Raw genomic sequence first — 26,071 nt, forward strand, 5'->3', positions numbered from 1 at the left:
AAAGCTTCTGGCAGACTTTTCACCCCAAACAAAAAATAGAAGTGTTCTTTTCTCAAGAAATTTAAAATGAATTTCATATGCATATTTAAGAAGCTATATGAACAGACAAGTCAAGGATAATCAACCATGTAAGGAAACCCAGCAGCACGAGAGGCAAACAGCTGGAATGATACCACTGTCGTGGGAACTTCAACAATGAAGAGAATTTTTATTTTTTTTTTAAAGATTTTATTTATTTATTTGACAGAGAGAGACATAGCAAGAGCAGGAACACAAGCAGGGGGAGTGGGAGAGGGAGAAGCAGGCTTCCCGCAGAGCAGGGAGCCCGATGTGGGACTCGATCCCAGGACCCTGGGATCATGACCTGAGCCGAAGGCAGACGCTTAACGACTGAGCCACCCAGGCGCCCCAATGAAGAGAATTTTTAAATGAGAAATCAGAATCGTCAGAGATTCAAAAAGATACTGTCGAGGCGCCTGGGTGGCTCAGTCGGCTGAACGTCCCACTGAGTGTCGGAGTCTTGATTTCGGCTCAAGTCGTGATCTTGGTGTTGTGAGGCACTTAAGCAGGGCATGGAGACTGCTTAAGATTCTCTCTCTCCCTCTCCCTCTGTACCCACCCCCTGCTCATTCTCTCTCTCTCTCAAAGGAAAAAAAAAAAGATACCGTATCTTGCTTCGATTAAACAGGAACAGGGTGCTATGAAAATGAACACAGGATGAGAAATAGCCCTTCAGATTTAAATATATGACTGCCCCTACCACTCCCCCTGCCAAAAAAACAAAAAACACACACCTCGCTCATTTTGGAAGTTTAAATAACTCAAAGCAATCTCCCAGCCTGTACAACAAAAACAAAAATAAAAGGTAAAAAGGTGAACATCACAGAGGTTCAATCCAGGTAGTGCCACAAGAGACCAAATATGTATTCCAGAAACAGAGAACAAGAAAATAAATTATCAAGGAAATAAAGAAGAGAAACAACTTCTCGGAGCTGAGGGAAGATAGAAGCAATCAGACTCAAAGTGGGGGGTGAGGGGAGGGACCCATGTTCAGATAGATCACTGTGAATTTTTAATTTCTTAAAAGCTTTCAGGGACAATGTGGTGATTTCCCAGAACGCACAAATAAAAACTACCAAATGATCTACAATCCCACTTCTGGGCACATATCCAAAAGAACTGAAGCAGAATCTCAGAGATATTTGCACACCCGTGTTCGCAGCAACATTTCACAATAGCCCAGAAGAGGAAGTAACCCAAGTGCCCAATGACAGATGAATGGACACATAAAATGTGGTATATACACATACAGTTATTATTCAGCCTTAAAAAGGAAATTTTTTGAATCACTATATTGTACACCTGAAACTAACATAACACTGTATGTTAACTACACTAGAATTAAAACTGAAAAAAAGGGGGGTGAGGGGGAAGTAATTCTGACACAGGCTACAACATGGATGAACCCTGAGGACATTATAAGTGAAATAAGCCAGTCACAAAAAAGACAAATACTCTATGATTCCACTTATATGAGATATCTAAACTAGTCAAATTTCTAGAAACAAAAAGTACAACTGTGGTTGCTAGGGGCTGAGGAGAGGGGACACAGGGGAGTTGTTTAGTGGGTAGAGAGGGTTTCAGTTTTGCAAGATGAAAAAGCTCTGGAGATCCACTGCACACCAATGTAAACATACCTAACACTACTGTATATTTAAAACTTATTAAGAGGGTAAATTTTATGTTTTTTTAAAGCACAATTTAAAAAAATGTTTAAGCTTTTAGGGATACGAATGAGGCTAGACAGTCACCTACACAAAAATAAGAATCCACGGGTGCTTGGGTGGCTGTTGGTTAAGCATCTGCCTTCGGCTTAGGTCATGTTCCCAGAGTCCTGGGACCGGGCTCCCTGTTAGGCAGGGAGTCTGCTTCTCCCTCTCCCTCTGCCCCTCCCCCTGCTCGTGCGGGCTCGCGCTCTCTCTCTCTCTCTCTCTCTCTCTCTCAAATAAATAAATATTTAAAAAAATAAGAATCCAGGGCACCTGGGTGGCTTAGTCGGTTAAGTGTCTGCCTTTGGCTCAGGTCATGATCCCAGGGTCCTGGGATAGAGCCCCGCATCGGGCTCCCCCTACTCTGCGGGGATCCTGCTTTTCCCTCTCCCTCTGCCTGCCGCTCCCCCTGCTTGTGCGCTCTCTCTCTGTCAAATAAATAAATAAAATCTTTAAAAAAAACCCTAAGAATTCAAATGACAATGGACCTATCAGCAAAACTAGATGACAGAAAATTCCTTTGAACTTCCATCAAATGATGGAAATCAAATAATCTCTAACTTTAAAAAAAAATCATCGGGGCCCCTGGCTGGCTCAGTCAGTAGAACATGCAACTCATCTCAGGGTCATGTTCAAGCCCCATGTTGGGCGTAGAGCTTGTTTAAAAATAATAATAATAATTAAAAATTAAAAAAATTCATTAAATAGTTGTATAAACATTCTAGTTAAAGATAATAGAATTACCAGAAAAGCCCACAGATATTACAAAAATTGTTTCTGGAGGGGCCTGGGTGGCTCAGTCGGTTAAGCATCTGTCTTCAGCTAGGTCATGATCCCAGGGTCCGGGGATCGAGTCCCGTGTTGGGCTCCCTGCTCAGTGGGGAGCCTGCTTCTCCCTCTTCTCCCCACTCGTGCTGTCACTATCTCTGTTTATTTTCCTCATTATAAGCCTTCTATACAATATTTTTTAAACTAAGCACATATTTTTTAAAAACCTGAGCACATATTACTTGTTATATATAAAATTATCTTTATTGAGCTTTACAGACTGCTCACTTAAGAGATAACGAAAATAAAGTTAAATCATCCTTATTTTCTTATTGCCTTCCATTATAAAATATGAAGCATAGGGGCGCACCTGGGTGGCTCAGTCGTTACTCGTCTGCCTTCGGCTCAGGTCATGATCCCAGGGTCCTGGGATAGAGCCCCGCACCGGGCCCCCTGCTCAGCGGGAAGCCTGCTTCTCCCTCTCCCACTCCTGCTTGTGTTCCCTCTCTCGCTGTGTCTCTCTCTGTTAAATAAATAAAATCTTTTTTTTATTTGTAAAGATTTTATTTATTTATTCAAAAAATATAAAGCATGTTTCTCTGAATTAAAAAAACAAAACAAAACACTGTCAGGGTGCCAGGGTGACCCAGTTAAGCATCTTTTTAACACCTTTTTTTTTTTTTTTAAGATTTTATTTACTTATTTGAGAGACAGGGAGGGAGAGCACAGAGGGAGAATGAGAGAGAGAGAAGCAGACACCCCACTGAGCAGAGTGCCCAATGTGGGACTCTATCCCAGGACCCTGAGATCATGACCATGAGCCAAAGGCAGATGCTTAACCAACTGGGCCGCCCAGGCACCTCAGTTAAGCATCTAACTCTTGATCTCAGCTCAGGTCTTGATCTCAGGGTTGTGAGTTCAAGCTCCCAGTTGGGCTCCACACTGGGCATGGAGCCCACTTAAAAAAACTGTTAAAAAGTCAATTGTCCATGTTAACCACAGAGCCTACTTAAAAAAAAAAAAAAAAATTAATGATAGTATGGGGTACATGGCTGGGTCAGTCCACAGAGCACATTTGATCTCAGGGTTGTAAGTTCGAGCCCCGCGTTGGGTATACAGATTAAAATTAAAATCTTTTGGGGCGCCTGGGTGGTTCAGTCATTAAGTGTCTGCCTTCGGCTCAGGTCATGATCCCAGGGTCCTGGGATCGAGCCCCGCATCGGGCTCCCTGCTCCACGGGAAGCCTGCTTCTCCCTCTCCCGCTCCCCCTGCTTGTGTTCCTGCTCTCGCTGTGTCTCTGTCAAATAAATAAACAAAATCTTTAAAAAATTAATTAATTAATTAATTTAATTAAATTAAAATCTTTTTTCAAAAAAATAAGCAAACAGGGGTGCCTGGGTGGCTCAGTTGGTTGAGCGACCAACTCTTGGTTTCAGCTGGGGTCATGGTCTTGGGGTTATGGGATCCAGCCCAGCCCAGTGTAGGGCTCTGCACGGGGTGAGAATCCGCTTGAGATTCTCTCCCTCTCCCTCTGTCCCTCCTCCTGCTCGAGTGCACACACTCTCACTCTCTAAAATCTTAAAAATGAATAAATAAAATGACAGCAGTAATAAAATCCATAATCAGCTCATGCTCTAAATGATGCTTGAAAAGTTACATGGTACTAATACCAATCCAGAGCCTTCAAGAGCATATTCTTTCACAAATATCTGCTTCAAATCCTAAATACTAGTCTCCACTTGACTGAGAAACAAAGAATACTTTTCCCTTCACTAAACTCACAGAAACAGAACATTTGGCTCTCATCCTCCCTTCCAATTCTTAATTCTTTCAGAATAAAATCAAAAGTTCTCTCTTCTTCCAAATCAACTCTGCTGAATTGTAGTATTAGTGGCATTCGCTTAAGATTTCTGAAATAATAACAGATATGGAAAGTTCACAAGTGTTGAACAATTTAACAATTGGATAATTGTTAAATTGATACTTTTAACATTTTTTATTATAATAGTTGGATAACTAGGCACTGACCACACCCAGTTCCAGTAATAAAGAGATGTAACTGATAGGAATACCAATTAATCTGGCTGCAAAGCTAGCGTTTGATTTGGAACATTCATGCATGGTGCCCCCAGGTCTTTCCAACTAATTCTAATAAATATCTGCTTGCCTTCCAAAACAAACAAAAAGACAAAGACTCTACCAAAGGCTGGAAACTATAGCTCTAGATTATACTGTGAAAAGAAATCAATTAAGTCACAGATTTTGTGATTTTATAAGGTTCACCAGATCTGACAATAATTCAGATCTTCTTATTCTAATTCAAAAGCATAGCTAAAAATTTCAAGCTTCGGGCAATGGTACCACTTGTTAATCCCTCCCCTAGTCCTTCAATAAGGAAAAGGTAGGTCATGAAATGGAAATAACTTTACTGACAGTGGCCTTTTGCTTCAGCTACTATTTTAATGAGGAAAAAAAACCTATCACTCTTTGGATATGTATAGCATGGGCTAAATATACTACATGCGTATCTGAACTGCGAATAATATGCATTCAGGTTATAGCACGTTGTCAACACTGACGGCAATGCTCTAATCCAAAAAAATGGTATTTAAGATATGCAAAAAAATATTTGCCACAGATTTTACATCCAGCAAAACTGATTTCAAGTATGAGTGTAAATGAACTCTTATGAACCTGTAAGAACTCAGGGAATATTGTTACCATGAGACCTTCCAGAAGAACCTGACTTGAGATAATGCTGGAAGGATGCTAGGAGTAAGGAGGAAGACAAGAAAGAAGAAAAAGGGGTTCCTGAGGGCAAAGAGCCGGACTGTTGGATGAATGACCTGGGAATGGCAGAAACCTCATTCCCAGTGGCCATTATCGCCATTAGCTCAGATCCACGAAGCACTGCCTGCCATCGTGGGCTGTCAAAAGCTAGAAATGCCAGACTCTCTGGTACCCAGGATCTATTTATTATGGGTCACAGAATCCACAGAAAGCCAAGTCATGCCCTCTTCTTTTAAATCACCACTTCCCCTTCAAAACTTTACATAAAAAAAAAGTTATGAGCTTTAGCACAAAATAGACTTGAATCAAATGCGAGCTCAACCACTTACTGTGTGACCCTGACCTAATTATTTAATTTCTAAAGCTGTGATATGTTCATCTAAAAGACAGGAGTAATAAAAGCACCTACATTACAGAGTTGTTGTAATAAATGAATGAGATAGTGCAGGTTAACTGTGTAGGTCAGTGCTGGGCATAAAGTAAGTGCTTTAAAAGTATTAGCTATCATTACCACTACAATCCATAAATCAAACTAATCTACCATAACCAACCTAAAGCATAAATAAAATCAGATGTAGTCAAATAGCAAAATAAGTTATAATTTACATCCCAGATCAACTATCCATATATAAACTGACAGAGAAGAAAATATCTGATGTTTAGAGGATGATTATCCTATGGATAACATTTTGAACTCTCAAGTTTTTCCAACTAGGCTCAACTATACTTAAATATTCCTTAAAGGCTTTTTCACTACTGAAATCCTTTCAGTGACTTCTGAAACCAATAAACCAGAAAAAAAAATTATTTAACTGGATGTTACCAGAACGTTTTAGTTGATTATATGCATGTTTACTTATATTTCAAACGCAGCAAAATCACTGCATTAATCTCAGTTACATTCTGTTACATATAAACTCCCTGTCAGACGCATCAAGGGGTACCACCAGTATTAGATGTCTTAACTGTTAAAAAAAAAAAAAAAAAGTCAATTCACGATAAGAACCTAAGATTAGAGTCCAATCCATAAAGTTCCATTCTGTCATCCAACTTGTTCCCATCGGTGAAGGCCCCTGGCTGTTGTTTTTACATATAATAAAATGCACCTGGGACGCCTGGGTGGCTCAGTCAGTTAAGCATCTGCCTTCGGCTCGGGTCATGATCCCAGGGTCCTGGGACTGAGTCCCACATCAGGCTTCTTGCTCTGTGGGAAGCCTGTTTCTCCTCTGCCTGCCACCCCCCCCCCCCCCCGCTTGTGCTCTCTTTCTCGGACAAATAATCTTAAAAAATAATAAAAAATAAAAATAAAATAAAATGCACCCATTCTATGTGCATAGTTTGATGAGTTAAATGTAGACACTTGTGTAACCACAACCGCAATAAAGATACAGAACATTTCTATCATTTCAAAAAGTTCCTTCATGCCCCTTTGAAACCAATCTCCCCTGAACCTCTAGACTTAGACAACCATTAATGTGTTGTCCCTAGAGTAGTTTTGCCTTTTCTAGAATTTCATGTAAATGTATAGTATGTACCCCTTTCTGTCTGGCTGCTTTCACTTAGCATAATGTCTCCAAAATCCATCCACAATGTGTTTATCATTAGTCTGTTCCTCTTCACTGCTTCCATGGCTTTTAAAATTTTGAGGTCCTAATATTTGGAAGAAAACTGAGAGGCAAAGGCTAAGGAGAGTAGTTTAGGCCTATATGAAGAATGCATCACCAGCTACCTGGAGGTGTCCATTAAAAGTTCAATATTTTAAGGTAAAAGAATTATTTCCCCTTGACCACAATACTAAATTTTATAGCTAATGTTGCTGAAATCAGAGGGAGTTCATGTCCTATCTTTATCTGACTATACAGATGATGAAATAAGGGCCAAATGCACCTTGAACTTTGTCATGATCTATGTTTATTTTACTACAAGACTGATTTCAAACATACTGACAGATATCACCTTTTTAACTTCAGCAAAAAGCAGCCCAGAACTCAAATAAGCGCTCTTCCTAATCCTGGTAGTTTTTCAATTGGCAATGACAATAAAACTGCAGAGCTACATGATTGACTTCTAGTTGTTCTCTGTCCTCACCTCCCTCCCAAATAAATGGTTCCAGGTTACAAAAAGCAAATTACGAAAAAAAATCAGACAGCAAAAGGTTTCAGGAGCCTTCCCGAGTGAACTTTATTGATAGGTTTGATTGCCTTTAGTGCCATGTTTAAGAGTAGTTAGTGAAGCGGTACAGAACATGGCTCTAATGCATCATTATAGTCCCAACACCCACAAAAGTGAATTTACTTCACCCTAAAGGAACAACATAGTATGACCAACATATCTAGAATATTTCATATAGGGAATGTTTCTTATGCTGTAATATATAAACTATATCATTACAAAAATCACCAAAACAACTCAAATACTGACGTCTTTTTTAGAATTAGCTACTCATTCTTCAGTCTGGTCCTAAAAAGGAAGCTTCTCAAGATAAGGTACTTTGTTGCACTTCACACTATCAATAACTCCTCCCCTTTCCTGAAACTCTTTCTACTTCTGCCGACTTTCAAAACACAAAACTCCCAATCATTCATGCCCATTCTTTTTCCTTCAGCCTCCAAAATTCAAGAGGTAAGTAGGCTCCCCAAAATAGTAATTAGCCTCAACCCAAAACACAGTATCTGCCCTTTGATCCAATCTCATTGCTTCAGCTATCACTTTTTAAAGATATTTTTAAAATTTTTTTAAAGATTTTATTTATTTGACAGAGAGCACAAGCAGGGGGAGCAGCAGGCAGAGAGAGAGGGAGAAGCAGGTTTCCCACTGAACACAGAGCCCGATGTGGGGCTCCATCCCAGGCCCCTGGGATCACAACCTGAACCAAAGGCAGACACTTAACCAACTGAGCCACCCAGGCGCCCCTTAAGATATTTTTTTAAGTAATCTCTACACCCAACGTGGGGCTTGAATTTACAACACCACGATCAAAAGTCACACATTCTATCAACTAAGCCACCACTCAGGCACCCCCTTAGCCATCACTTCTCTATTAACTTCTCAGATTTTTAATCCTTAAGCTTGGTTGCTCTATGTATCTCTTCAAACAGAACATAACCAAAATCTTCCCCTCTGCATGCAAACCACCTTTATATTCCAATCTATTTGTATTCACTACCTATTAATCTACCTATCCATAATCCTTCTTCTAGTAACTCAGGCTAGAAACCATTAATCTTTAAATAAATCCAATCACTACACACCAATCACTATGTTCCATCAAATCTCCATTTTAAGTGTCTCTTATCCTCCATGCTAATCTGGATTATCTAACTGCCTCCTAGTTGGTCTCCCTGACTTCAATCTCCCCTTCCTTCAAGCCACCCTGCAGATTGATCACCAGCTTCATTTCCCTAAAACATACCGTAAGTGTCCCAGAAAGATGCAGTGGCCTTCCACTCCCCAAGTTACACTGAGGACAAAACATCTAGTATGGAACCTTCCTCTTTAACCTGCCCTGCCTAGGCCTTACACAGGCCAAATACATCATTCTTATTCCCACCTTAATCAATTTGCTCAAACTTCTTTAAGTGAACTAACCAAATCATTCAAGGCGCCTAAGAAATAATGCCTCCTTTTTGTCACCATCAGTAACCCTTCAACCCAGCCTCTCAGCACCCCTATATATATACAGTCATCCATATTCCTTTTGACATTTTTGTCTTCATTATCCTTCCTACCTAACTTGTGACTCTGACACCTTAGTACGTACTAAGTAAAATACAAGTTAAAAGATACTTCTTCAAGAAAGGATATCCTAGTCAACCATTACAAAGTTCATAAAAATATTAACTTGGCAGAGACCCAAAAATCGATTGGAACACCGATTAACCTCTGTCATCTACTGTAACATATATTAAGTAGAAGCAGTTCTTATTTCCAGCAACCTTTTAAAATGTTTAAAGTCATTTTATTCATTATTTTTATGATTCCTATCTTTTATTGCTTTTACTTTCCAAATCAACCAACATTTCCAGGAATGGCCAATTCCACCATGGCGACTAAGTATTCTCCTCAAGGGCTTTGCTCATACATGGGAGCTTAGGTTTGTACATAGCATGTTACACCTACTGATGTACTTGGCCACCCTGTTAGGAAATCTCTTGTCACTGCCACCACAACACACCAGAACCTCCACACACTCATGCACTTCTTCAGGAATCTGTCCACCTTAGACATGAGCTATGTTTCTGTCACTGTCTCCAATGTCTGTGTAAACTCTCTGACAACAGAGTCATTTCAGCTGTGATTTCCAGCAATTCTACCTTTGGGGTTTCACATTTAAAGAACACAGTCAATCACACCCACTTACTGCAGACAGAGGGCACACTAATGAATTTATCACTTGGTTTGTTTCCAAATGCTTTATATTAAAGCACCCCCACCTCCCACCTCAGTCTAGCCCTATAAGCCCTGCTTGAGAACATCTTTGGCTCTAGACCAGAAGCCATTCAGCTTAACTCTTCCTACGAGTCTTTGGGCTTAGAGTTGAGGAGGAGCAAGACTAAACTAGCAAAGGGAGGAAAAGTATAGTGGAAAAGAAATATACACAAAGGATTATTTACCTCAAGTATAAAGCAATTACCCTGTCCCCCACCCCCCATATTACTATTCAAGTACTACCCTTCCAAACATTTACTTCAATCCAAATTATTTTTGGAGTTATTGTAAAACTACCTTTAGGTTAAAAATGCGGTGGGGGTTTTTTTGTTTTGTTTTTTAAAGATTTTCTTTTTAAGCAATCTCCACACCCAACATGGGGCTTGAATCCACAACCCTGATATCAAGAGTCACATGCTTCACCAACTGAGCAGCCAGGCGCCCCTAAAATGTTTGTGTCATTTTATAGACACACCATGTAATTAATCCCTAAAAACTCTTAAACACAATTAACAGAAACACCAGCATTCTAATGGCAAAGAAAATCTGTTATTTACGCCTACAAGATTTTGTCATTAAGAAAAAAACCAAACATGGGGCGCCTGGCTGGCTGTCGGTGGAGCTTACAACTCTTGATCTGGGGCTTCTAAGTTCCGGCCCCACGTTGGGGGTAGAGTTTCCTTAAAAATAAAACCTTAAAAAAACAAACAGGAAAACAGAAAACAGACCAAATGAAATGCAAATACACACAAAGAGAAATTCAAATGGCCACTAAACATATGAGAATGTTCACCCCCAGTAGTAATAGGAAAATGCAAATTTCCTAATAGGGAAAATGCAAAATTAAAGTCACAATGAAATAGCGTTTCTCTCATTAGATTGAAGAAAAAAAAAAATTCTCAATGCCAAATGCAGACAAGGACATAGAGCTGTGCTGTCTGATCTAAGAGCTAGTAGCCACATGTGGCTAGTAAGAATTTGAACCATGGCTAATCCAAACTGAGATAGGTTGGTAAGTATAAAACACATACCATATTTCAAAGAATTTAATAAAAAATGCAAAAATATCTCATTAATTTTTATTGTTTTCATACTGAAATGGTATCTTCAATATACTAGATAAAATATATTACTAAATTACCTTCACCTGCTCCTTTTTGTTAAAGTAGCTACTAGAAAATCTGAAGTTACACTTGTGCATGCGCTCTCTGACAAATAAAATCTTTAAAAGAAGAAAGAAAGAAAGAAAATTTTAAGTTACGTGTGTGGCCAATGTTGTATTTATACAGGACAGTCTGATATTGATATAGAGCAACAGAAACTTTTAGTTTCTGACAATATATACATACATTTATATTACATTTATATATACATGTATATATTGTCCCCTTTTTCTCATTGTAATGGTAGCAGAGGTATAAAATTGGTGTTTATATGTTTGGTATTCACATAATTGGTGTTTATATGTAGCTTCTGAACCCTGATGTTGTTTAAGGTATTAACTGCTTCTAACAGGGAGCATAAATTGCTACAGCCACTTTGGAGAGAATTTTGGAAATACCTTGGTAGGCAGTACAATGAGAAAAGCCTACAATTCAGCAATTATATCCCTAAGTATGTGCTCTAGAGAAACTCTTATATATATATTGTATAATATATATATCAAAAGACATGTAAATTATATTTTAACACCACTGTTTACAATTACAAAAATAATCCAAATGTCCATCCAAAGAGACTAAATGTGTTATAATCATACAATGGAATACTATATAATACATATGCAATACTATTAGAGAGGAATAGAGCAACAAGGAAGAACTTCACAAAAATGTTGAGAAAAGCAAATTGTATGAAAAGGCATTCCATATATGATCACGCACAAAAACTATAAAACCTTTTAAGAGCTTGACCTAAGAGTAGTATATGCACAGATACGTACACAGAGATCATATATGTGAGGGTAGGCACAAAATTCAGGACAGTGGGGAAAAAAGGATGGAATCTGTAAAGGTAACAGGAGGGTTTCAAGTATGCTGGGATGTCCTATATCCTAAACTAAGCTGGGTAGTGGGTACTTTGGTGTTCATTATTCTTTATAACTTTTTTACATCTGAAATATATCTGTGCTTTTAACATATGACTTTATGGACCATGCACAGCACCATACTTTATGGTTTTGGAGATATAAGCAAAAACGTCACAATTTTCACCATGTTAGAAGCAGTTAATACCTTAAACAACATCAGGGTGCAGAAGCTACATATAAACACCAATTATGTGAATACCAAATATATAAACACCAATTTTATACCTCTACTACCATTACAATGAGAAAAAGGGGACAATATATACATACTAAATCAGGGTTCAGCAAAACTTTTCTTTAAAGAACCAAGAAGTATTTGGGGCTGTACAGGGCCATATGGTTTCTGTCACAACTACTCAACTTGCCATAGCAGTGGGAAAGCAGCCACAGACTCTACGTAAACAAATGAGCATAGCTGTGTTCTAATAAAACTTTATTTACAAAAACAGGCAGGAGACAAAATTTGGCCAATGAGCCATAACTAGGTGACCCCTATCTAGATCCATCTTCAAAAAAGAAATCATGGGGTGCCATGTACCTCAGTCGGTATAGCATGTGACTCTTGATGTCAGGAAAGTGGGTTCATTCAAGCCACACACTGGGTGGAGAAATTACTTAAAAAATAAAATCTTAAAAGAAAGAAACCACTAAATCCATTCAGTAAAATTCTGAAGGAGAAATGGATTTGCATGGTAACAAAATATGCCATGATCTACCTGATAATCACAAAAGAGAAAAATGTTCCTTGTCCGTGGGGACATCTAGCAATCATCAACTTCACCTGTGATCAAACTTAGCCCCACTAATCGTGTTAAATCAGGCATTTTGTGCCTCCTGATGTGACGTAATACGGAGCAGCATCAACTATGAAGTATCCTGGCCAAAATGTTTAACCTGAATTTAACTCAAGTCTTTTAACAGCCTACAGAAGACAAAGGAGTAAATTTTTAAAAAGACCTCAAAGAAACAAACAAATTCTGAATACAGGACATTTTACAAGATAATCAATCTCTTCAAAAAGAGATTTTGAAGTAGGTATTTAAATTTAAATTTAAAAGAGAACTGAGACACAACAGCAAATACAGTATAATAGTGCACGATCCTTCAATGGACCTTGGTGTGGAAGGGAAAAGCTATCTAAGTCATTTTTTACCTAACTGGGGAAATCTGCATATGGATTGGGGATTAGATGATTTCTGGGGATTAGATAATTGTGTTATGTATGATGACAATATTGTAGGTAGGAAGAAAATGTAACTTTAGGGGGAGATTCATATTTAAGTATTCAGAGGTGAAGTATTAGAAGGTGAAAAAATTATTTTTAAATGGTTCAGCAAAGATTATATAAAGCAAATATGGTAAAAAATACAAATACTGTTGAATTTAAGTGGTGGGTAGATAGGTACTCAGTATACTATGACAATGTTCTGTGGGATTAAAAATTTTCATAAACTAAAAAAAATGTTCATAAATATAGCATTATATGTCAACTATGCTTCGACAAAAGAATTTTTCATAATAAAAAGGCAATGATGCATTATGAGATTATTAGTTTATTAAATTTTATTCAACACTCTCCCCCACAAATACTAGTTTTAAGTGTCCCCCAGAGTTCTCAAGGTTACGTATCAAATTTGACCCAAAAGAAACTCTTCTCAAATTCATGACCCTGATGCTTTTTCTGCTTTCTAAAAGCAAGAACAAGACAATTACAAAATACTCTAATTATACTGCCATTTGAATTTTACATATTTTAGAAAGATTCTTAACATATGAATATACCTATATTTCCTTTATAACATTTTTACTTATTACCTTGTATAATTAATCATATACATTAAGTTTTACTCCCTCACTCCTCCAGATGGCAGATTCAAATAAACTTTGTTCCCCAAAGTGCCTAATGCTAGCAGACAATATTTACCAAATAAAAATCGAACAGAAGGAAATTTGTACTCATACCTTTAAAAAGTTAAGTATCTAGGGTTTTTTTTTTTTTTAAGTTTATTTATTTATTTTTAAAGAAATCTCTACACCCAATGTGGGTCTTGAACTCACAAGCCCGGGATCAAGAATTCCTTGCTCTTCCAACTGAGCCAGCCAGGCGCCCTTAAAGCATCCAGTTCTTGAGAAGGAATGTAAACCTCTCTCCCCTCTTCCTACTCCCTAGTCTCCTCTCATTAAAATATACTGTTTCTGGGCGCCTGACTGGCTCAGTCAGTGGAAGAGGCGACTGGATCTCCCGGGCATGAATTGGAGCCCCAGGTTGGATGTAGACACTACTTAAATAAATAAATAAACTTAAAAAAAAAAAACACAAAAACTTTAAAGATACTGTTTCTATGGAAAGCTTTACTCAGCAGGTATTTACAGATACAACAAATACAATGTAGATACATGGATAAAGCAGCATATAAAACTAACACAGTTGTTGCCCTTATGTAGCTTACACTCTAATAGAAAATGAGAATCTGGGGCGCCTGGGTGGCTCAGTCGTTAAGCGTCTGCCTTTGGCTCAGGTCATGATCCCAGGGTCCTGGGATCGAGCCAAGCATCGGGCTCTCTGCTCAGTGGGAAGTCTGCTTCTCCCTCACCCTCTGCCTGCCGCTCTGCCTACTTGTGCTCTCTGTCAAATAAATAGATAAAATCTTTTTTTTTTTAAGATTTTATTTTATTTATTTGACAGAGAGAGAGACAGCGAGAGAGGGAACACAAGCAGGGGGAGTGGGAGAGGGAGAAGCAGGCTTCCCGCCGAGCAGGGAGCCCGGCTCAATCCCAGGACCCCGGCTCAATCCCAGCACCCCGGGATCGCGACCTGAGCCGAAGGCAGACGCTTAATGACTGAGCCACCCAGGCACCCCAATAAATAAAATCTTAAAAAAAAAAAAAAAGAAAGAAAGAAAGAAAGAAAATGAGAATCTTAGAACAGAACTCTCAATTTTAGGGTCAAAAGGACCTCAAGATATCATATGGTCCAGCCCTCTGCCTTAACTCAGGTAGAACTACTACATTGCAAATTAAAATTACTAAGCCCTAGAAAGAATAAGTAACTTGCAAAGTCACAGAATCATTATTAGTTTCTATGTGAACCTCAAACTGGGTCTTCTGCCTCCTAGGTTAGGTACTCTTTCAACCTACCATGTATCATGTAGTGGTATAGTAGTAGTAGTAGTAGTAACAGCAATAGAAAGCACTCGAATGTTAGTGACTATATGTGCCAGGCTCTATAGTAATGGCTTTCCTTGGACTGTCTCAATCTAACAATTTTATGAACTCTATTGTTATTCTGGGGCGCCTGGCTGGCTGTGTTGGTAGAGCATGTGACTCTTGATCACAGGGTCGTGAGTTCAAGCCCCACGCTGGGTGCAGAGATTACTTAAAATCTTTTAAAAAATAAAATAAAAATTTTAAAATATGCATATATTATCATTCACTTTACAAATGAGAAAACTGAGGTTTAGAGACAGTAAGTAACTTGCTTTAAGTTACCCATCTATGGAGTGATGGGACAGGAATTCAAATCCAAGTAGTCTGACTTTAGTGTCAATGCCTCCAATCATCCTCCTCCTTTTGCAGCTTTTTCCAGAAACATAATCCACTCCAAGTATAAAGCCTTCTTACATTTAATATACACTTACACACACAAATAAACCGTGCTAAGCATCCTACAGCATTACCTAAATGCATAAAGTAGCAAAAAATTCAGAAATACATATCTAAATATGTTGACAAGAAGCCTCATGCATGTTTGTGAACAAGTAATTCTCGCCTAGGTCTATGGGTATAGAAGGTTTTCATTCACATGTGACTAAGAAGGATTTTATTATTATCAAGGCATTACTCTGAAATAATAGAATTAAGGCCTAAAAACATAGTCTCCTAATGTCATGACCATTTGGCCAATCCCTCTGACCATTTTTCACTTGGTATACTCCTGAAACTACTGCTATATAGCATCTCCCAAACTCTGTTAGCAAAAAATATCTGACAACCAATTCAATCTCAGACTTATCTTTGTTAGACTGTTTTCAGTCCTCATAAACAGGCACAGTCAATGTTATTCCAGCTAGCTCTCTAAAATTAACTATGCATCTCTTCTCCTTTCTATTCAGAATATACCTTATACTTGACTCCATAATTTACCCATTCAATATATGCCTGAACAAAAACAAAAGACCCACCTACAAGAATTCCAGTCTGTAGGGTGATCAGAAAAGTCCGAAAACATAGATATTATTTTAACATTCTGTACTGGAGTATCAACAAACCATTTATTGTCTATGCATCTGTGCTTCCAGATCTGGTGGCCACCCTGTACTTAAATAAAAATCAAGAAATCACAGAGGCAGAAAAAGCAACGCAAACCAGAAGCGCAAGAGAAGAGCAAATAACCTGAACTAAAAACAAACCTATCACTGAGAAAAAGACAGATGATGTAGGATAACAGTAATAATGCAATCTAAATCATCACGAATCCTTCCAAACTTCTACTTCCCTTACAAACTAGAGTTAGATTACATAAAACAAAAACAAAGAGTATAACTGAAAACCATTATATATTAGGCAAAAGTTATCATTTCACTTTCACGTTTTGCTTCAAAACACTCGAGAACAGATGAATAGCAAGAAATTAAACTCAGTTTCCTTACATTTAGGGCCGACAACCACAAAAGCTTTAATTAAATGCTGTACTATATAAATGAAACCAGTTACAAGAGATAATTTAAGATATCAAGTAAGGCTTTGTTTTTTAATCTAAAATGTTGAACAGCTTAGTGAACCTGGTCTGACTTACAGCACTAAATTTAATATATTCAAAAAGTTCAAATTCTGGGACGCCTGGGTGACTCAGTCAGTTGAGCATATGACTCTTGATTTCGGCTCGGGTCATGATCTCAGGGTCGTGGGATCAAGCCCCATGATGGGCTCGGGGCTCTAGCACTCTGCATGGAGTCTGCTTGAGATGCTTTCCTTCTCCCTCTGCCCCTCCCCCACTCGCTCTCTAATAAAATCTTTTTTAAAAAAGTTCAAATTCTTCTGCACATCAGCACTTTGATAGAAGTGATAAATACAGTCACAAAAATATAGTAAAAGTGAAACTAGTAATTTGAAGGCTTAATTTGGGTGCTATAACTGAAGTCTCTTAGGTCATGAATGGAACCAGTGTTCATTTTTATATTGAGGCACTGAAATAAACACAAGTTGATTTGCTTTAAAATAAAAAAAAATCTCAATTTACTGCAGCAAGCAAGATCACATGAGAGTCTGACTCAATGCCTCACAAATGAAAGCAAAAGACCATTATGTATTAAGATAAAAACAAAGATCAAAGATCTCTCATGCTTATCTTAAATGTGCAATGTTTGTGTAAACTCAGGAAGAGGCATTTTTACCAAACTGGATCATCACTAGGAAAGGTACATAACAGAAAGTAGAAAAATAAGCACCTGCTTCATATCATGCAGTAAGACATCCTAATGCAGAAATTTACAATGCAGGAAAAACAAACGCACAACTTCAAGTTACACACCACAGCTCTAGAATTAAGGGAAGCTGTAACAAATATACAGACCAATTTTAGCATTAATAAACTGAGACAGACTGGCTCCATCAGCTATCTTCAAGAGAACTGTCAAATAACCAGAAAACAGAAGTAGCAGTCACAAATCAGTGACAGTAGTTCCAGACACTAATGGCCAATCACTAATCTTTCAGCTAATACTCACAAAAGAACACAAACAGCAACAGCGTTTTTTCTAAATACAAATGACAACATATATTTTATAGGTGCATCCCAAGTCAGTTAAACCAGTCTTGCTAAAAAGTCCTGTTTACCCTGCTCCCATTATCCTACCTTCTCCCATTTTCCTGTCCAAGAACTCATTTATCCAAGCTTGGGCAGTAAATGGAAACACCTGAAGGCCTCAGCTTCCCTCATGCCTAATACAGGGATCTCTTTTCTATCTTTGGCTCACCTTTTAATCTTAGGTACAACAATATTTCCCCCTTCCTACTTCCTCTTTCCATTTATCAGTCTTTGTCTAGTTACAGAAAAACTCTTCTTTCCTCTTTTATTTTTCTTCCCTCTTGTTAAAAATAGTAATGTTAAAAATAGTAATGCTCTGTGCGCCTGGGTGGCTCAGTCGTTAAGTGTCTGACTCTTGATCTCAGGGTCGTGAGTTCAAGCCCTGCACTGGGCATGGAGAGCCTACTTAAAAATAAATAAATAGATAGATAGTAAAGCTCTAGGGGCTACAGACTGACTCAGTCAGTGGAGCATGTGCCTGTTGATCTCAGGGTGCTGAGTTCATGCCCCACCTTGCATGTAGAGCTTACTTAAAAAAAAAAAAAAAAAGTAAAGCTCTAATCACAGCTCCTAAGTGTAGTATAGAAAACACCATACATCCCAAATCGTCCACTCCTAATTTCACTCATCCACAAAAAAAGCACAGTTGTAATGTAGACTGAGGCAGTGTGTTTGCTATCACAATGTAAAATCTATGAGAGCAGGGATTTTTGTCTGTTTTGTTCAGTCTTCAGCCATGAACAGTGCCTTACAGGTTAGAAGGCACTCAGGGAATGCCAAAATAATGGCTGAGGTGGGGTGGCTACAGACTAAATACTAGTAACTACGTGGAATTCTTCACTTCTCAGTGGGCTGGTAGCCTCCAGTCAAGTAAAAGTAAAGGGAAGCCACTCATATCTGAACTTGATCTCCCCATACATTGTATCACTTAGAGTTGCTTTGAGTTCATTATTTCCTCTTTGTAAGGGACTCAGAAGAAGGGCCACCTGTATTTAATAGGTAATACCAGTTCATTAACTCAGAATTGAATGCTTTAATGAGAAGCGGGGAAAAGAAACATTCTTTCCCAAAATAGGTTAAGTACCCATGAGCAATATGGACACTCCTAGATTCTCCTACTTATAAGGACATCTATTAACTCTCCCTTTTCCATGTTAAGAGTGCACTTATACACACCTACAACAAGAAAATAAAATGCAATTAGACTTAAGAATCAGTGACATTACTCTCAAGCTTTAAAGTGTTTTGAAATCCTTCAGAACTTCACAAATTATTCTTTATCAAACCTGCTTCTCGGGTCTATACTATCTAACAAACAAAATCTATTCACTTAGATTTTTCTTATATACAGACTTGATTATACCTGATAATAACCACATTTAAAAAAGTTTCCCACTAAGGAAAAGCTTTTTCATGTTTCTGTCACACAAATGCACTTAACATACAGAACCTATTTCGAAGTGGGGGACATTCTATGTAGACAAAAAGCACAGCAATACTAGACACAGGTCTTATCCTCCTTATACCCCTGCCAATATTTGGTTCCATCTCTGAAAGTGAGACAAGTTCCTTAATATTCAATAGAAGTCTTCCAACGTTCATCTCTCTCTCCTCTAAATATCAGACCATGTATTTAATAGTCTTTTGTTCAAAGGAATGTAAAACAAGTTTTTCAACAAGGGTTATGTTTCCAAACTTTAAGGTCTTTAATTTTCAGAAAGAAATCAATTTAAAGCCAATAGTTGTTATATTGATATTTCAACATACTAAAAAAAAAAAAACCTTTGACTCCATTTTTAGTAAGTTAATATTAAACTAGTAAATGAGGGGCGCCTGGGTGGCTCAGTCGTTAAGCATCTGCCTTCAGCTCAGGTCATGATCCCGGAGATCTGGGATCAAGCCCCACATCAGGCTCCCTGCTCCGCGGGAAGCCTGCTTCTCCCTCTCCCTCTCCCCCTGCTTGTGTTCCCTCTCTCGCTGTGTCTCTCTGTGAAATAAATAAATAAAATCTTAAAAAAATAAAAAAAATAAACTAGTAAATGAAAAAAGCTTTGAATTGGTGAACTGTGCTTTAAATGTTACAAACCATGTTAAATTTCCCTAAATATATGAACAAGTTAAAATACCACAATTGTTAAACTACTGGGTTCTTAAATAAGTTATTACATACAAAGGGTATCATTATAAAAGGTATATGTCATGCCAAGAAATAAGAAGATATTGTAGATGTGGTCACAAGTTAGCTGTAGCTAAAAAAGAAAAATATTTACTTGAGAACTCCTCCATGTCATGACTTACCATAATCCAGAACAAAATGTTTATGTCTGTTATTAACATTAAATTGAAAGGGGGGCGCCTGGGTGGCTTAGTCGTTAAGCATCTGCCTTCGGCTCAGGTCATGATCCCAGCGTCCTGGGATCGAGCCCCTCATCGGGCTCCCTGCTCGGCGGGAAGCCTGCTTCTCCCTCTCCCACTCCCCCTGCTTGTGTTACCTCTCTCTGTCAAATAAATAAAATCTTAAAAAACAAACAAACAAACATTAAATTGAAAGGGAGAAATAACACACCCTGAAGTTTGAATGAAAATTAAAAAAAAAAAAAAAAAAGAATGAGCTACCTTATGGTATTTTTTTCTAGGTTGGTAGATGATGCTAAAAATGAAATCTCACAATCTTTATAAAATCTGAGAATTTTTTTTTAAAGATTTCATTTATTTATTTGACAGAGAGAGAGAGAGCGAGAGAGGGAACACAAGCAGGGGGAGTGGGAGAGGGAGAAGCAGGCTTCCCACCGAGCAGGGAGCCCGATGTGGGGCTTGATCCCAGGACCCTGGGATCATGACCGAGCCAAGGGCAGACGCTTAACAACTGAGCCACCCAGGTGCCCTAAAATCTGAGAAATTAAACTACAGTATATAGACTACACTTTTGGAAAATTTCATTCCATCAAGAATTTAGTAAAGACTCTTTTTAATCATAATACTGATTCAACTCCCTGATCAAATCACTCAAATTAGTCTAAATGGTGGTTTTCTTTGGGGGGGGGGGGTACAGCTTAAACACTGAAAAGTGTAATGCCAGTCCAGTCTACGCAAAGAGGTTAAACCACGTTAGAAATGTTTCATTTGAAAAAAGATTCCAAAATGGCTAATCAGAGATATTAGCATACTTAAATTACTCTCGAAGATCAAGTTATTTTCTTTTAAATGTTTTGTTATAAACAAGTATCATCAACAAAAATAAGGATAAAACAAAGATTATGAAGTATCTTTTTGTTCACCTATACCTGTTAGATCAGTTGCTAGAAGATGACAGACGCTGTCATTTTATAAATTTTAAAGTCAAGCAAAAACTACAAAAACCAATATTCCCAAACTCTACCCTATTTCCCTTCACTGTTTAGTTGGAGTACAAAATAGGGGGATGGAAAGTAGTCAGATTACATTTCCAGGGTTTACCTAGTATCTGAGAATTTTACCTCACAGCCCCAATCTGTCAATTCTTTTAATCCACAATTCTACTGATGTGATATATAAAATATGTTTCTACCATAAAAGTTTAAAGCTACTAACAATTTGGTTTCAACTCAAACTCTGAAATGAGTTCACTAAGAAAAAATAAAGAATCAAGTACAATGTGGAAAAAAAACAAACACAATGGATATCCAGAAGTAACCATATTCCCCCAAATTCTCTTACGACTAACCATAATTTTATATTTTATGCTAAGTATTACTTGAATAAATTTTGCTATTCAAATTCTGGGATTTAAAAAAAGCTTAACTATTCTAACTCTGACCCTGTCAGTTGTTTCCCAACTAATTTTTTCTTAAAATTAGTGAACTGTGAAAGGCAAAGTTCACAGAAAAAGTAAAATACCGTGTGTTATATTTTAATAAGTTAATTTTATTCACTTTATCTTACGAAAGACCACTTATATCTTACGAAAGACCACTACGGAGTTAAATTATACTACGGAGTTAAATTATACTATTTTACTACTTCCTATCCTAGGTAATGTCACAAGATACTTTAAAATAGTTACATGTAACATACAAGTTTTCATACAATGTAGATAATATGTGTAACTAACACCAATGAGTGGTGGGGGGGAATTCACTGTCAGTATCATGTGCAATAAAAGAAATGTTTACCAACTCATTTACAAGGGCATGTTTAAAAACTGAGCCAAGGGCGAAAGGACTGTAATGAATCTCCACAATCACTAAACTACACTTTGGCAAATTCTACTCTTCCAAGAGTGCCAAGAGAGTCCATCAGCATCAAATTTTAATTCAAAAGACTTCGTAAAAAATGTACATTATAGGAAAATAAATTTTCAACAAGAAAACCACTTTTTCTGACCTTTTCAACTTGTGAATCAGATATTCTTAGAAGCACAGCTATTTAGACATACCATTCCTTCAGATGATGCAATCTTAAGGGATTTGGTAATTATAACATGTTAATTACTAACATAAAATAATATTTATTGCCATGACTATCAGGCAAACTTTAAAAGCTTTCACCTATTCCTGGAGTCTTCACAGAAATCAGACACCTGGTATGAGAAAACAGGCGTTGAAAGATTTGCTGGTCACTTCTAAGAGAATAATTACAACATGAAGAAATTCAAAGGATAATGTACAAAAACTGAGGAAATCTTAACTAACGGGTATGAAAGATCACATAAAAATACTATTCCATGCTGATAAAGCAACATAAAAAGCCACTGTAGAAACCGTGATAAGACTTTATGAGAGCAAAAACAAATGAAAGGGAAAAACACAAACCACCACCATTAAAAGAAAAAAAGACACTGAGAGAAACAAAAAAGGACAGTAAAAATCAGGATTATCCCTGGAAAAAAATGTTGACAAAAAAAAAACAAACCTTTCTAAATACTAAATTTTAAAAGTTCAATTGAAACAATACATTGCCCATCGAAGAAGCCTACAAAAATATTTCTTTAAAAATTACCATTTTAATAGTATAACTTCATATTTTTTTAAAGCCTGTACACTTGGAAAAGACTATTATAATTAGAGTAACTTGTCTCCATTTAGAAATTCTCTATTTAAAAGTAGGCCAACAATAGGAACTTTGCTATTGCACAACAGATAAAGTAAATGAAATAATGTCCATTAACATTCAGCGTGGATGGCATGTTTCTCTATCTCCCAGAACATACCAACTTACGCTATCTGCCCCGAACAATCTACCACTTCTACATCCGTGCAGTAGCTCAAATAAAATGAGTTCCTGTGTTAATCCCACAATAAACCTCAGTAATTCTCACATCACAGTTGTAAACGTCTCTTAACAGAAAAAGAATGTTTTTCCCAAAATAGTTACATATCACTAAGACTACTCAAATTCCTAAATAATCCTTTTACAAGACTCCTGCCAACTTTATTTTGATACATTAAACATGTGGAGCCTATTTTAAAAGGTCTTTAACTGTGACTTCATGAAAACAGCTTCCTAGTTAGCTGTTCATAAAATATCTTCTTTTTAAAGTTTTCACGTTGTTTTTAAGCCGACTTGAATACTGATGAATCTGGGCCGGCTTAAGAAGCAGTTTTGCCAAATAAGATGGGCAAATGTTCTAGATCTGCTAAATCCGACATTAGAGGTCAGGCAACTTAAAAAATGAAATAACTATTTTCAACATTCACTGAGTCCCTCGTTTTTAAAATTACCTCGGTGTCATTTCCACATTTGACGTTTAAGAATACAACCTTTTTTTTTTTAAAGGTTATTAGGTTCAGTTAAATTACAAAAAACAAAAACGGATCTGCCACAAAAAGCTGATTAGTCTACTCTTAAAAGGTGTCTGGAAGATTTGGGTTACTGGCGGTAGAAGTTTCATTTAAAAACTTCTCTGTTAAAAAGAATGACATCCGAAAAGGATCGCTGGGGAAGGAAGGGAAGAGAAGCCCGGAGTCGGCTAAGAAGCGACTTAAAGCCACTTAAGAAGGAAGGAGGTGGTGAGACGCACAGACAGAAGAGCGAGAAAGAAGATTTAACAAGGAAGTGAAGTGGAGCGCAGAGTGGGGCAGAAGCTGATGAGGAAACAAATGGAAAAGGTAAGGTTTTCAAATAAGCACGATCCAGGAAGGGATGAGTTAAGGCCTGGGGTAGCCCCAGTGTTTTGGTATGAAAGAGATGCTCGCAGACTGAAGCAGAGAACAGGGGAAAGCAGTTTACTTCCAGGCGTTGGAGCAAAGTAAAATTCCCTGCCCCGAGCCTCTCCCAGCCTGGCCGAGCGCGGAGGCGGCGGCTGGGGAAGGGGCCTACCCAGGAGCCAGGCCCGGCGTTCTGCTCCCCCAGGCTCCACGGCAGAAGAGGCGAGGATTAGGCAAGCAGGGCCCACGACCTTAGCCCGGCGGCACCCCGAAAACGGTCCGGGGCCTCGGCGGTGCCCGCGAGCCGTTTCCCCTGCGGCGGGGCGCGGAGCGGCCTTACCTGGGGCGAGGGAGGGAAGCGAGGTCTAGGGCGTCCGCTCTCGCCCGCCGCAGAGACCCTCTGCTGCACTCAGCCCAGGCTTTCGACCGAGGCGCGACCCTGCCTCAGCCGCCGCTTCCCCGTCGGGGTCTCGGCCACCGCCTCCGCCGCCTCCGGGGCTGTTTACACCGTCGGGCCCCGCACGCCGCCGCCGCCGCCGCTGCCGCCTTCTCTCCACCCTAGCGCCGTTGCCGATTCGGCCGCCGCCACCTCCTCCGCCGCAGCCTCGTCTCTCTGGAGCATCTTCCAGCCACCGAACCCTGAGAAACAGAGACTCCAGCCGCGCCGGCAGGAAACTCCCCCGCAACTGCTAGGGGGACCAGGCGGTCAGAGTACCGGCGGCTTTTCCGCCATTGAGCAGCAGCCGCTCCGCTCCTTCTGCAACCCCCTCCCCGCACCCTGTCCTCCCCGCCCCTCGGCGAGCCCCGCCCCCAGCTCACACCCATTGGGACGGTGCAGCCTCTCGCTGCACCCGGTTGGCTAGATGACCCGTCAATCATCACCCTCCCTCCTACTTCGGCTGCTCTGTACCTCGGTACTTAGTTTTCACCGCCCACAATGCCCCGCCTCTCAGTTCCTAATTTCCCATTGGGCATCAGCGACCACCTTCAATTGGCAAGGTCAACTATCCATCAAACACCGCCCACTGAGTGAGACCCAACCCTTCATTACCATTTACTTCATTCAGCCCCGCCTCTGGGCGTTAGGGACCAACCCACCCCAACAGCCATAAGTAGAGATCACCATCAATCAAATAACGCCCACCTGCACTCCGCCTCGCAAAGACCGAGCCCTAGCGATTCTCTTTTCTTATTGGTCCAAAGGGTGACCCGAACCCTCACTCATTGGCTTTCTGTCCGTGTCCGTCACTGAACCAATTTCCAAGTCCGTCACACTGGCTTTTTTTAAATGAACGCGCAAAAGGCGGGGAAGTATCCGAATAGCGATTGGCTAGTGTTCGAAAGCGGTCGAATCCAGAGTGTGTGCGGATCCTTCCCGGCCTACGAGAACCATGCCCCTTTATTTTTGACCTCTAAGCCTTGCGTAAAACAGGCTCAATAAAGGAGCCAACGCGCTGTCCAGTTATAGGTGTGGAAGCCTAGTCCCACCCGGAATTGCAGGGGCTTGGCTGCTGATTGGCTAACAAAGTCCTGTTAGGCCCTCATTGGAGGACATAAACGCCTCTCTTTGGCGTAGAGACGGGAAGGGATGGCGCAGGCGAGGATAAGAAGCGGTCCGGGGAGAGGCAGTTGTTTTTGCTTCAGCCACGGGTGGGGCGAACGCGGGAGAGGGAAGCTCGGAACGCAGGGCCCTGGAGGAGGTGTTGCGGGGAGGGAAAAAGCCCGGATGTTTCCTAACAATGAAATCATCGCCGACCAATCAGAGCTGCTGAGCTGTGCTACCTGCCTGACCTGTCCACAGTAGGGAAGAGAATGAGTTAGTGAGCGGGAAACTGGGGTGTCAGGAGACGCTGGAAAGCGAAGTGAGAAAATGGAACAGGTGATCCCTTCAAGAGGACTCTGTGCTGTTAGGGGTTATTTTTATTCTTTCTAGGCCTGCAACGCCTGGCATTCAGCCCTTGACATTTCCGTGTTTTGTTTCTTAGTGAACACTGATTTTTAAAACTCTCGGCCTCGTCTTTGACATTCATTTGTTCGTTCCACAATTATTGAGCGCCTGCTGTTTGGCAGGCACTGTTCCTAGAACTGGAGTTACAAAACTAAATTAGGCAATCCCAGTACAAGATGATAGGTACTATCACTGAAACATGCAAGGGATGGGGGTGACATAAGGGATCGTCCCTGTGGATAGGTTTATCAAGAAGTCTTCACAAAGAACAGTATGAGTCTAGAAGGAATAATTCAGTAAGCAGAAGAGGGAAGTGGACAGGATTCCTTCAGCAATCGAATTAGACTA

General features: G+C 39.3%; 1 protein-coding gene across 3 annotated transcripts in view; it reads right to left on the reverse strand.

Moving 5' to 3' along the window:
• Positions 1–24,553, reverse strand: part of PPM1B (protein phosphatase, Mg2+/Mn2+ dependent 1B) — a 76,082-nt gene extending 51,529 nt beyond the window's left edge. For all 3 annotated transcript variants that reach the window (XM_032411074.1, XM_032411072.1, XM_032411073.1), the window contains exon 1: positions 24,116–24,553. The gene's annotated coding sequence lies outside the window, so the exon portion shown is untranslated. The remainder of the gene's footprint in view (positions 1–24,115) is intronic.
• Positions 24,554–26,071: the final 1,518 nt, after the last annotated feature.

This window comes from Phoca vitulina, unplaced genomic scaffold (assembly GCF_004348235.1).
Source record: "Phoca vitulina isolate PV1807 unplaced genomic scaffold, GSC_HSeal_1.0 scaffold12, whole genome shotgun sequence".
Classification (NCBI taxonomy): Eukaryota; Metazoa; Chordata; class Mammalia; order Carnivora; family Phocidae; genus Phoca; species Phoca vitulina.